This window comes from Maylandia zebra, linkage group LG15 (assembly GCF_041146795.1).
Source record: "Maylandia zebra isolate NMK-2024a linkage group LG15, Mzebra_GT3a, whole genome shotgun sequence".
In the NCBI taxonomy this organism is placed as follows: domain Eukaryota; kingdom Metazoa; phylum Chordata; class Actinopteri; order Cichliformes; family Cichlidae; genus Maylandia; species Maylandia zebra.
In genome coordinates this window covers 42,090,305-42,101,929 of record NC_135181.1, presented here as the reverse complement: position 1 = coordinate 42,101,929, position 11,625 = coordinate 42,090,305, and the positions used below count along the sequence as shown (strand labels likewise).

Genomic DNA, 11,625 nt, shown 5'->3' with positions numbered 1-11,625 from the left:
CTTCTACACCAGGTAAGACCTCACTGACATACTAAAACCAAATTTTTATTAAAGAAATTTAAAAAGGCTCAAAAAGCCAATTGCGGACGAAATTAAGTCCAATAAAACCAATTCTCAAAAAGTCCACAGGGTTGGAATTATATTCCACCCTTTGAGACCAAAAAGTTTAATCAAAAAGGCTCCGTTTGGGCCCAATACAGCTTTTACCCCTAACGTTTCGCAGCCTGTTGCTGCTTCATCAGAGGGAATACCAGCGAGGAATGGTCAGGTGTATTAATGAGGATCCTGGAGGTGGGAGTGAAGTCCCACCCCCAGGAGCTCATTGGTTAGTACCACTCTGGGTGTAATTTAGGTGACCCATCTGCTTGAATGAAAATAATTGTATAAAAAATAAAAAAATAAAAAAGTACAGCCAAAATCAAAATTAATTAATTACTGGGTAGGGGAGTGGGGCCCGTGAGGGAGTCTTGGGGCTGTCGCGGGCCAATGGGGAGAACCCGACACCGGGTAATATCCGGAGCAGGAACGTGATCGGGGAGAAAAAAAAAAAATATAAAAATATATATAAAAAGAAATATGTTTTTTTCAAAAAACAGCAAAATTAAAAAACATATATGAGATGAAGAGTAACAGTCTATTGAATCCGGGCTGGATTTGGGTGTTTCTGGTGGAGTAGGTACCGTTCATGAATCATTCTGAAAAAAAACAAAAGCAAAATGGGAAGAGGGGAGGAAAAGGGGAGGGGAGAGAGGGAGGAGGAGAGACAAGACCCCTGTTCCTATTATGATGGACCCCTGGTTGAGGTTAGGTAAGGTGCTTTTCGAGTTGGTCTATCTAGACCTTATAACTGTGCATCATGAAGTAGAGGATTAAAACTCAGAAGGGGAAGGAGGATTTTTATCCCTAATTCATCTCTGGTTGAGGTTAGGATTCTATGTCCCGATCAGGGTTTGTTCCCTTTAGGTGACTAGAGGAGGAGAGAGGAGAGGTATACACCACTTATCTGATGTTCAGATGCCTGGTTAAGGTTAGAGCTAAGTGTATTTGGTAAGGGCATCTCTTCCATATACCAAAATACTAAGGTCTGTATGAAGAGCCATTCCAAAACATAGATAAATAAACACTCCATATATTGCTATCTCTATAATCATGAGCAGATTGTGTGTCACTATTTGTGCTTATAGGAGGAGGTCGACGTACTTCGAGGATCAGGTGGGGAGAATCAAGACCTCTGGCATCTGGCTAGGTTAGGTATTAGGAACGTGAGCTTTTGTTATTCCGTCAATACGGTTCAGGTGCACTGGCAACAGAGGTTCATAGTATTCCACCCATTTATTCCTGTATTCCCTGTACTTGAGGCCTCTATTCTCCATCGGTTCCCTGGTAGGTCTTACTGTATGCCTTATTGCATTATATTTGTAAAAACTAACAAACACATTTAAATATATATACATGTGTATATATACTAATATGATATCAGTCTTCCTAATGGTATTTACAGTTGACTCATGTTTTGTATTTAAATGCTATTTTCCCACAGATAAGAAAAAAACAAGAAAAAATCAGGCTCCAATTGGAGTTCATACCTTCCAAACCTAGATGCCTCTCCTTGGAGGAAATATAGCGGTCAAGGTAAGTATTACAGGTAAGTTTTAAATTTTTTTTTTTTTTTTTTGTGGGAAATGAGACCAACTGTGATAAATGACTATAATATCATAACATGGTAAGAATCATACAGGTTATCCTAAAATTGTAATTTAAATAAAGTAAATGCTTAAACACTCCTGGCAACACTTCTGCAGTAAAACTATCTTTATTGTCACATTCAAGAACAGAGAATAGCAAGTTAACATTCATTGATGTCATCTGAAGTTTAGCCCAAAAGGAGCTTTGGTGTTTAGTTTTCTGATCCACAGGTCCTCATGTCTCCTCCTCTGTCCCTCCGTCCATGATGCACAGGATTGCAGTCCCAGAATACCCAGGGAGTTTGGTGAGTGGATTTGAAAGTGTTTGACTAAGGGAGTATTCAACCTGTTTATCCTAATGCTATACAAGTGTTGTTTCAATCTGTCCAACAGCGTTTGACCCGTTTCCCCGACACATATTAACGAACACTGTTCACAAATGATACCATAAACTATATTTCTACTATTAGGTGTAAAGTTGTCCAGAATTGGAGCTCCAGCACCACCATGTGGGTTGAACAGGTATCGCCCTGCATTTAAAAAATGCTGGTCTAAGCTTTGTGTTCTTCCCTGTCGGTGACCTCCAAGTCTGGTTCTAACCAACATATCTTTAAGGTTTTTATTTTTCCTGTTGGCCACTATTATTCTACAGTTTTGGAAGGGGGGTGTATCAGTTAGGACTCTATTAAAGTTCATTTTGAAAGTCCTGTTCAAACAATGTCCCTCCCTGCCTAGGGTAGCAAGCTACTGAAAATCCAGATTAATTTGTTTACACCAGTTTACCAGTATGTTTTGGGCCGTTTCTGGTGTCCAGTGGATATTATCCCCCACAGTATTAAATTGATCACCCGGGAGTGGGTTCAGTACCTGAAATCGTTTAATCGCAAAGTTGTTGATGCTGGTTAGATTCTGTTGTTGTTCTTTTGGAAGCAGAGGTGAGAAATTAATTAAGGGAAAGAAAACGTCGGCATTTGGAAAAACAGATTGTGCCCGTTTGTAGAGCATTCTTAATTGTTTGTTAGAAGTTTTATCTGCATCTTGGTCCTTGTTATTGATTCCGATGGATAAAACTACTAATTTGACATCTGGGTGAATTGGTGTCTTTTCCAGAATCTGGAGGAAGTGGTAAAATGAAGCCCCTGGGTAACTGTCAATTTGTATATTATCATTATTGTAAGCTGGTACACGATTTAGATTGGAATCCCCTAGGAACCAAACTGGTCGGGTCCCACGAAATGCCCAATCTATGATCTTTCTGCCCTTTCAGGCTTTATGATACGTCGGGCGACACTGGTTAATATTTTCAACCTGTTGGTTCTCGATGGCTGTCTGTCTCTCTTGTCTGTTTTCTGTTGTTACAGGAGCAGTGCCCCTGGAGGAGCCAAGTTCGGTTGGAGGAGCGGCCAGGTGGTCATTTTTGTGGTCAGATGGGGTCTTCATGCCTTTGTGCTTAGTCACACTGTGGTTTACAGACCCCCCCATCATCATGTTGGAGTTGTTCACCACCAAGTTCGTTAGGCCGCTCACGCTCCTTTCACCAATGGAGTTCAAGTCCATGCTATGTGCTCCCCCAGGGGACGTCCCTGCATCATTAGCTGAGGCCCTGACCACAGAAGAGAAGGTTTTACTGGTCGTTTGAGACCCCTTGCTGCAGGTTTGTATCTCTGGGCTGTTCTGTAATACCGAGACATTAGAGTATACATTTTTAGGCAGATGAAGTGAATTGAACTTGGTTGTAATCACATTTTTCTGTGGATCGGATCCAATTTGTATCTCACTTCTATTTACTCTATTTGTAGGTTTTCTCAAATTTGTGGTGGATTGGAACAAATCCTCATCAGTCTGAGGGGCCACAGATCTAACTTCAAGTCCCCCAGGTCTCTCCCCCTCCCCCCCTAAAATCAATTCTGAATGTGAAGTTGAGAGGGGACAAAGAGGCTCGTGAGAAGGAGGCATTGGCACAGGGGGCCTTTCATCTGTTGGTTTTGGATCAAGAGTAAACTCAGTAGACCGCTGGTTGCTATCAGGGAGAACAGGGGAGATAACCCGGTTTGGCAAAATACTCCCAGTGGTATTAAATTGTGGTAGCGGCACATGGTCATCTAGTAAGGGAGTCGATTGTGAATCCCGGGTAGTGGGGTTCCTCATGATTCGAACCTCAGGATACAAGGAGGTTTGATTTAGTTTATTGACTTGACTCAGAGGTGGAAATTCCTCCTCATTTTCTAGGTCTAGTTCCTCCGGTGTTTCCTCTTCCACAGAATCTACAAGTGGTGAGGAAACAGAGATGTCTGAACCCTCCCATTGTTCGATCAATAGGGACCTAGTAGCTCCCAAAGTATCTGTAGCTAATCTAGCTTTATAGCGTTTTGTCATCCAGTTTGCTGCCACCTGAAAAGCTGTGTCATCCCATATTGTATATTGATATTCTAACACGATTTTAGCATAATGTTGTTGCAGTATGGAGAGGCTATTCTGTAGCCATGTCTGCGTGTTAAGATTTACTGCCTCCCTGAGTTCCTCCGTGGGGGAGGAAGGTCTGATGAATGCCGTAAGTTTTGTAATCTGTCTAGCCATTCCCTTAGGGGGAGTTTGAGTCAGAATAGCTTTATCAATGATGTTTTTATGGTGTACGGCCTGCATTAGCTTGAAATAACTTTTTGCAATCTGTCTAGTATTTGCACTTAATGGTTGATATACAGAGTTACGGTTACGTTGTGAGCCTGTATGTCCCCCCTCTCCCTCCCCCCCTGACTGTATGTCCCCCCTCTCCCTCCCCCCCTGACTATAAGACAATCACCCATTGATTGTCTAGCCTGTTAACTGGGCGTCCCAAGTGCCCAACGGAAGGCCAACTCCGGGCTAAAACCTAACCACGCGTCCGCGATTAGGGGTCAGTGCCACCTGCTGAACAACTGCATTGTTAGAGGGCCACGCCCTCAGTCCTAAAAACATTTACTTGTTTTAAAAGCCTCACCGTGGGTACTCTGCCCTCCAGTTTAATTACCTGATGCCCGAGACCGCGTCTCTGCTAATCGATTAAACCAAATTCCCTACACTACCGGGTGATTGGCTGGCATCCAACCACCCCACATCAGTTTTCACACACTGTCACACCTTGACTTAAACACATAACCTCTTAACTCAACAGTTCACTTCAAATATTCCCCCTTAAGTTTTAACACTAATTACCCCAAAATCACCCCGGACAGAACAGAAGCCCCACTGAGTGAACATTTAATTTAGCTTAATGTCCAATTCAGCACCTTTGGAGATCCATCAACAGGCGGTGCTTACCTCTCATATTTCGGGGCCCATCACTCAGTCGGCCTCCTGGCTGTCCGTCTGACACCACTAGACCGTCAGCCAAGGTCCATTAGTCTCCCCTCAAACCAGGTTTTCGGCACCAAAAATGTCATGATTCGAGTTTTGAGGAGAAGACAAACGACTGCATGGTCTCAGTAGATGCCAGAATAGTGATCTTTATTACACACTTTGCGCAGAAGTGTGGGAAGAAAGCTTGCAACAACAATCTACAAAGAGTGGACCGGTCCCCATCCTTATATAACCCATGATGACATCACACAGTTAGACCTTACTGGAAATGATAACCGTCTCCCCATAGTCCAAAGTTCTCCTTATACAAACATCAGATGATACTTTTAGAGAAAATCAAGTGTGTGTGACATGTCATGTTGTGCAGTTTTGTGAGAATGTCCTGACACGACCTCCCTGTGTAAATAGGGTGTATGCGAACGTGCATGATTACATAACTCTGTATGTGCATGTTCTGATGTAGGCCTGCAAATGAATTAGAACAAGGTCCTGCTGGACCCTCCAGTTATGGACGGTGAATACAATGCTGTGGATACCATTTGAGACTTGATTAAAATGATAATAATATGCATACATTAATCTTTTACTCAGATTACCATGGATATAAAACAAAGATTATACTGTCATCAGATTCAACAATGATGAATGATTGATCAATGATAGTTATGATTACAAAATGTCACCATAAGAATACAAAGTAAAATATCTCCTGTCCACACAAGCCAGGAACACAATGACCAAGGAGATCAAAGCAGCTAAAAGCATCTACTCCCAGCAGCTGGAAGAATGGCTCTCAGCCAGCGACCCTGCATCAGTGTGGAGGGGCATGTGGAGGAAATCACCAGCTACAGACGCCCCCCACCCACTGTTGAAGCAAACAAAGACCTGGCCAACGAGTTAAACACTTTGAGACTGCAGGTTTGAGACAGACAGACTCCCACGCCTCACCCTCCCCTCGCCAGGGACATTGCTTCAGACATTGACCCCCAACACACCTTCCACCTCTCTCCCCTTCACCCTCCCCCTCCCCAATTCAGTCTCAATGACCACCCCCACCCTCCCCAATCCAGACCTAATGACCACCACCCTCCCCAATCAAGACTCAATGACCACCCCCACCCTCCCCAATCCAGACTCCACGACCACCCCCACCCTCCCCAACCCAGACTCAACGACCTCCACCTCACCTCTCACCCCCCTTTCCTCCTCCCTGAAACTCAGAATACACACTGAGGATGTGAGCCGACTATTCCAGAAACAGAAGCCCAGGAAAGGCCCCGGACCAGACGGTGTCTCACCCTCCTGCCTCAAAACCTGTGCTGAACAGCTGGCTCCCATCTTTACTCGCATCTTCAACAGATCCCTGGAGCTGTGTGAAGTTCCCTCCTGCTTCAAACGCTCCACCATCATCCCTGTTCCCAAGAAACCCACCATCACAGGACTGAATGACTACAGACCTGTCGCCTTGACGTCTGTGGTCATGAAATCCTTCGAACAACTGGTGTTAGCCCATCTGAAAGACATTACAGGCCACCAGCTGGACCCTCTGCAGTTTGCCTACCGGGCAAACAGGTCAGTGGATGATGGAGTGAACATGGGGCTGCATTACATCCTGCAACACCTTGACCACCCGGGAACTTATGCCAGGTGTTAGAGTTTGTATTGTTGATTGTCATTTATGCTTAGAAATATTTAACCATAGATGCTTAGAGGTGTATAATCAATTGTGTAGTGATAAGTTGTGTGATCTTTAACAGGCTACAGAGGCTTGGTGTGTATTCCACACTAGAATGCACACCTATATCCTGGGAGCATGGGAAAGTTCGTACCTTGTCTTAATTGTTTTATGGTAGGATTAACGTAGCTACGTCTGTTCTAGTCTAAGTGCTTTTCTGTTTAGATGAACTGCTGGACTTCCTCACCGGGGGGGGGGGGGGGGGGGGGGGTCTAGTCTACCCTCTTCCTGACCAAGGATGTTTGACCCTTTGATCAGCAACACACACACACACACACACACACACACACACAGGCAAGGTACTCTTTGTTTGTATGTAGACGTCGTATGTTAATGAACCTATGCATATTCATGTAACCTCAATAAAAGGACAGTGTTACGGGAGGACGGACGAGAGCTACTGGGGTCAAGCGAAGGAACGGCGTTTGTCTGGTTCTCTCCCGTGCACGAGAAACATGAAGAAGCTTGCCTACTTGTGTCTTGCTTTGCAGTGTAATTATATTGCCTTCAACGTTCCAGCGGATGGGTTCAAGCTACAAACCTATCATTAATTGGTCCTTCGAGAGCCGGAGCCCTGGAATCGCATTCACCGAGGGGAGGAGGGACACGCTGAAAGACTGACGTCAGCCAGGAAGTTCCTGTGGATTCGCTGTCTGTCTTTTCTCCTCGATGAATGGCGATCGGCGGGATTCGATGCTGATATTACACGCTAAGCAACACCAAGTAAGTTTACAGAGGCCGACTCTATAACCGTGTCGTTGTGCAGTCTCCGCCACTTTGTGAGGCGTTGAGAAGTTCGCTGCTTTGTGGAGCGAAACCCGGGTTCCTTGCTACTGTGTGCAGCAAGAGGTTCCTTACCGCTTTGTGGGGTAAGAGGTTCCTTACCGCTTTGTGGGGTAAGAGGTTCCTCGCTACTTTGTGCAGCGAGAGGTGAGTTCTCCGCCACTTTGTGAGGCGTTCTACATTAAGCTTGTGGTTGCTTAAATTCAGTACGATGACATGTGAGGTGAAGTGATATAGATAAATATTTAAACTAATGAAGTGCATAGAGGCACTTGACCTGTGTGGAAGACTGTCGTCTTATTATGAACCATTGTTGAGATATAGAGCACACCTGTGAAAACAACTAATATGCTGAACCCTGTATGAAACATCTAAAAGTACATGATGGAGAAGCTGAATTGAATATGAAAGTGTAAGACTTTGCCGCTGTGGGCAGAGCAACTACTGTGTGATGTTGCGTTGCAGTTTTTTTTCTGAGCTGATGAGCAAACTACACATTATCAGATCGAGAGCTGTCTGAGAACTACTCTAAGAGAGGGAAACAGCACTATGTTAACTGTGATAACTGGAGTGTGCAGCGTTTCCATGAGCAGTTTTCCTGAATCTTGACTCTTGTGTGTGGAGTGTTCATAGCATCAGCATTATGTTTTTGTTTATTTGTTTTGTTGGGTTGGAAATAATTAAATAAACGTGTGATCATGCCTATGGATCACCATGGCACATATCTCCAGCCATATGATTTATTTATGCAGCTGACAAAGTGAGTGTGAATGTGTCTGACATCACAGTGTTTTTGTGCACTGTGCAAAAGTAATTGCCTTTGATTGTGAGTGACAGCGGTGATTTTGCAGGTCGCCAGCTATTGTAAAAAAAAAAAAAAAAAGGAGTGAATAAGAGGGAGAATTTATATTGTAAAAAAAAAATAATCATAGGAAAAAGGTTTTGTGTTGATCAGCCGAAAAACAACTACAATGTCATTTTCTGCTTTTAAGAAAGGATTGTTCACACAAACACAGACAGAGAGAGAGAGAGAGATGTGTGTTGATTAAACAGTGATGATAATAATGAACATGTTTTAGTTTGTCACTTTCAGGTGAAAAGCAGACCTGAATCAATTTTCCACATGCAGCAGTCGGAAGAAAGTTATAGTTTAACATCATTGGAAACATGCAGGCCAAGTTTCTGGCTGACTTATTTAAAGCGCAATGTGTATGTGTCTCTCAACCTCACAAGCAAGCAAGCTCTCACCCCTCCCTGAAGACAAGGAATGCAGCTCCAAAGCAATAACATGATAAAGAGACAGCATCAAGTCCTGAGCAAAAAAGTCCCAACAAGCAGCAGCAATGTGGATAAACAGCAGCAGAAGAAGAAAGCAAACCCATCTTCCTGTCTGATTGGATGAATTCCATGGAAGGGCGAGCAAGATGGCGGCGTGAAGAAGAGTTTTTGTTTGAGTTCTCAGCACGAGACACTTATTTGACGTCTTTCTGGCTTTCGGGACTTTTTTGGAGATCAGCGCGCTAAGCTTGCTGGATCTGAGGCCAGGTTCTGCGGCGGCAGCATGTCGAAATGCTCAAAAAGGACTGAGTGACTCGGGCAAGCCACATGAAAGAAATGGACCCTTCATGATGCGTTCAACGTGCCAGCACTGTGGTGGGAAAGGCTCCATCATAAACACGCCCTGCGCCCTGCGCCGAGGTTCAGGCCAAGAAGAAGAAGACGATGACTTCCAAGCCCAAGAAGGTCGGCCTCAGCGTGGGCGAGCTGATTGTGAAAGCCGTGGCCGCTTCCAAGGAGCGCAACGGCCTGTCTGTGGCCGCTCTCAAGAAGGCTCTGGCTGCCGGAGGCTACGATGTGGACAAGAACAAGGCCCGTGTCAAGACCGCCATCAAGAGCCTGGTGGCGAAGGGCACTCTGGTGCAGACCAAGGGCACTGGGGCCTCCGGATCCTTCAAGATGAACAAGGCTACTGAGAGCAAAGCCAAGAAGCCCGCCGCGGCCAAAGCCAAGAAACCGGCAGCAGCTGCTAAGAAGTCGCCCAAGAAGGCAGCGGCAGCACTTCAGACACTAGCACAAAGTCAACCGCATCAGAGGAGGGACAGGACAAAGCTGAAGGAGAAACTGCCTGCTATTGGACTATTGAAGTGGCAGAGGACAATAGTGAGAGTGGTGAGAACACAAATTTTGTTATTAAATGTGGGAAATCAAAATTTGGGTTAGCAAACTTGGGGAAAAGAAAACTGACTGCTTAAGTTGGAAAATTGTGAAGGAGTCTGAAACATATACAAACATATACAGAATCACACAAAACATGCATTAACCCTACTAACACAAACACAAGAGAGCTTATGAAGATTAGACAACATCTTAAGCGTGTGAGTCTGTTTATCATCTTGTCCAAGTCACCTCGTGTGATGCAAAGACCAGTGGACTCACAGCACATTAGTTAAGAAATGATTAAATAATAGCAGAGAAGTGTGTAGGAAAGGCAGCTTTAAGAACATGCTCTGCTGGATATGCAGCTCCACAGACATGCATTAAACCTGCCTAATAACACAAACACATGTAATGAAAATTAGCTTGTTATCTTTCATCAGTGTTAAAATAGTGTCAATTTAGCAGACACTTGTTCTCAAATACTGAATTTATCCAATAAAAAAAAATTGACTCTCTAGGTTGCAGGACAGCAGTTTAACTTTTGTGGGGAAAAAAGATCCTGGTTTGACCAACCAGTGATCAGACAATAAATTTAGTTGTTAATATAGTAAATTGGGAGAAGCTTCCTGCTTGATTGATGCAGCACAAGTTTACTACTAAATTTACTGTATGAGGGAAATTCTCTTTTAGTGATAACATTTTGAACATGCATTTCTGTCGTCCTGTCATCCTAGTGGGTTAATAGCTGATTCAAATTAGTTGATCGGTCTTAGATTAATGAAAGGTGACTGAATTCTAGCACGAGTTAATGAGATGTGTTGGAGTTTGTTGTGTGTTGAGTGGAGACTCTAAAACACTGAGTTTCCTGCTTTGATGTGCGAGTGAATCCTGTATTTAGATACACAACTCTGAATACGTCAGAACAGACTGTTTTGTGAAGTGCATGACAGCATGTCACATGTTTTATGATGAAGGGAAAAGGAAAATTGAATAAAATAGATCTGTGATTTAGATGAGTGAAGAGCACAGACCTGGTGATTAAACTCATAGCTAATAAGACACATTAGGCTTATGTGTGTGTTGTGCAGCTGATGGTTGATTTGGAGTGAATCTAGCTGATGATTTTTCTTTTGTTGTGAAGTTGAGCCTGCCGATTAGTATGATGGTATGATGAACCATGCTAATGGTATGATTTACCCTCCTGAGATGAGGAGCTTGTGTCATGACTTAACAAGGCCTTTTTATTTTGATACTTTCACAGTGCACTGAAAGTTTTGTTTGATAATCTCTGTTCTTTAAGCAGATCTGCACGTCGGGAATTAAAAGCGTTACACGTCGTCGAGAAAATTGTGCCAAGTGAGTTCTCCACATTTAAATGGACTCTGGAGAAAGCCACTTATTTGGGACAATTATTAAATGACAGTCCCAGTCCAAAAGGATTCAGCGATGTAATCCAAACTAAAGTTCTTCTTTTTCTTTTTGAAATGACGTCATTTTGCTGAGAGTGGAAACTAAATGCGACGATAGGTTCCACTATCAGCAAAGAAAGAAAGAATGAATGCATGAATGAGTGAGTGAAAGGAAAACAAACTGACTGACTGGTAAAAGCTGACAAAAGCTGACAAGACTTTACTGATGTAACACGACTGTGTGAAGTTGACCCCCGCCTGGCAGGGGTGCAGATGAGTCTGTGTGTGCTTCCCTTTACAGGAGCAGAAAGATGACAGCAACACTCGAGGTTGCGTGATGATTTAACATTTTAAATGCCATTTTCTGTGTCTGTGAATTTACTATGTGTGCGTCATTCACTAGCTTGTGTGCTCACAGAGATAACTGTGACAAAGTATGCATACGCCTGCGCAAGCGCTAACATTTGTATTTTCGTTTTTACAGCATTACGGTTCTTCATGTGTTTGATCATGTGATTTA

General features: G+C 43.6%; 1 pseudogene; it reads left to right on the top strand.

Annotated features, from left to right (window-relative positions):
* Positions 1–9,222: 9,222 nt before the first annotated feature.
* Positions 9,223–10,186, top strand: LOC112430398 (histone H1 pseudogene; annotated as a pseudogene).
* The last annotated feature ends 1,439 nt before the right edge of the window (positions 10,187–11,625 follow it).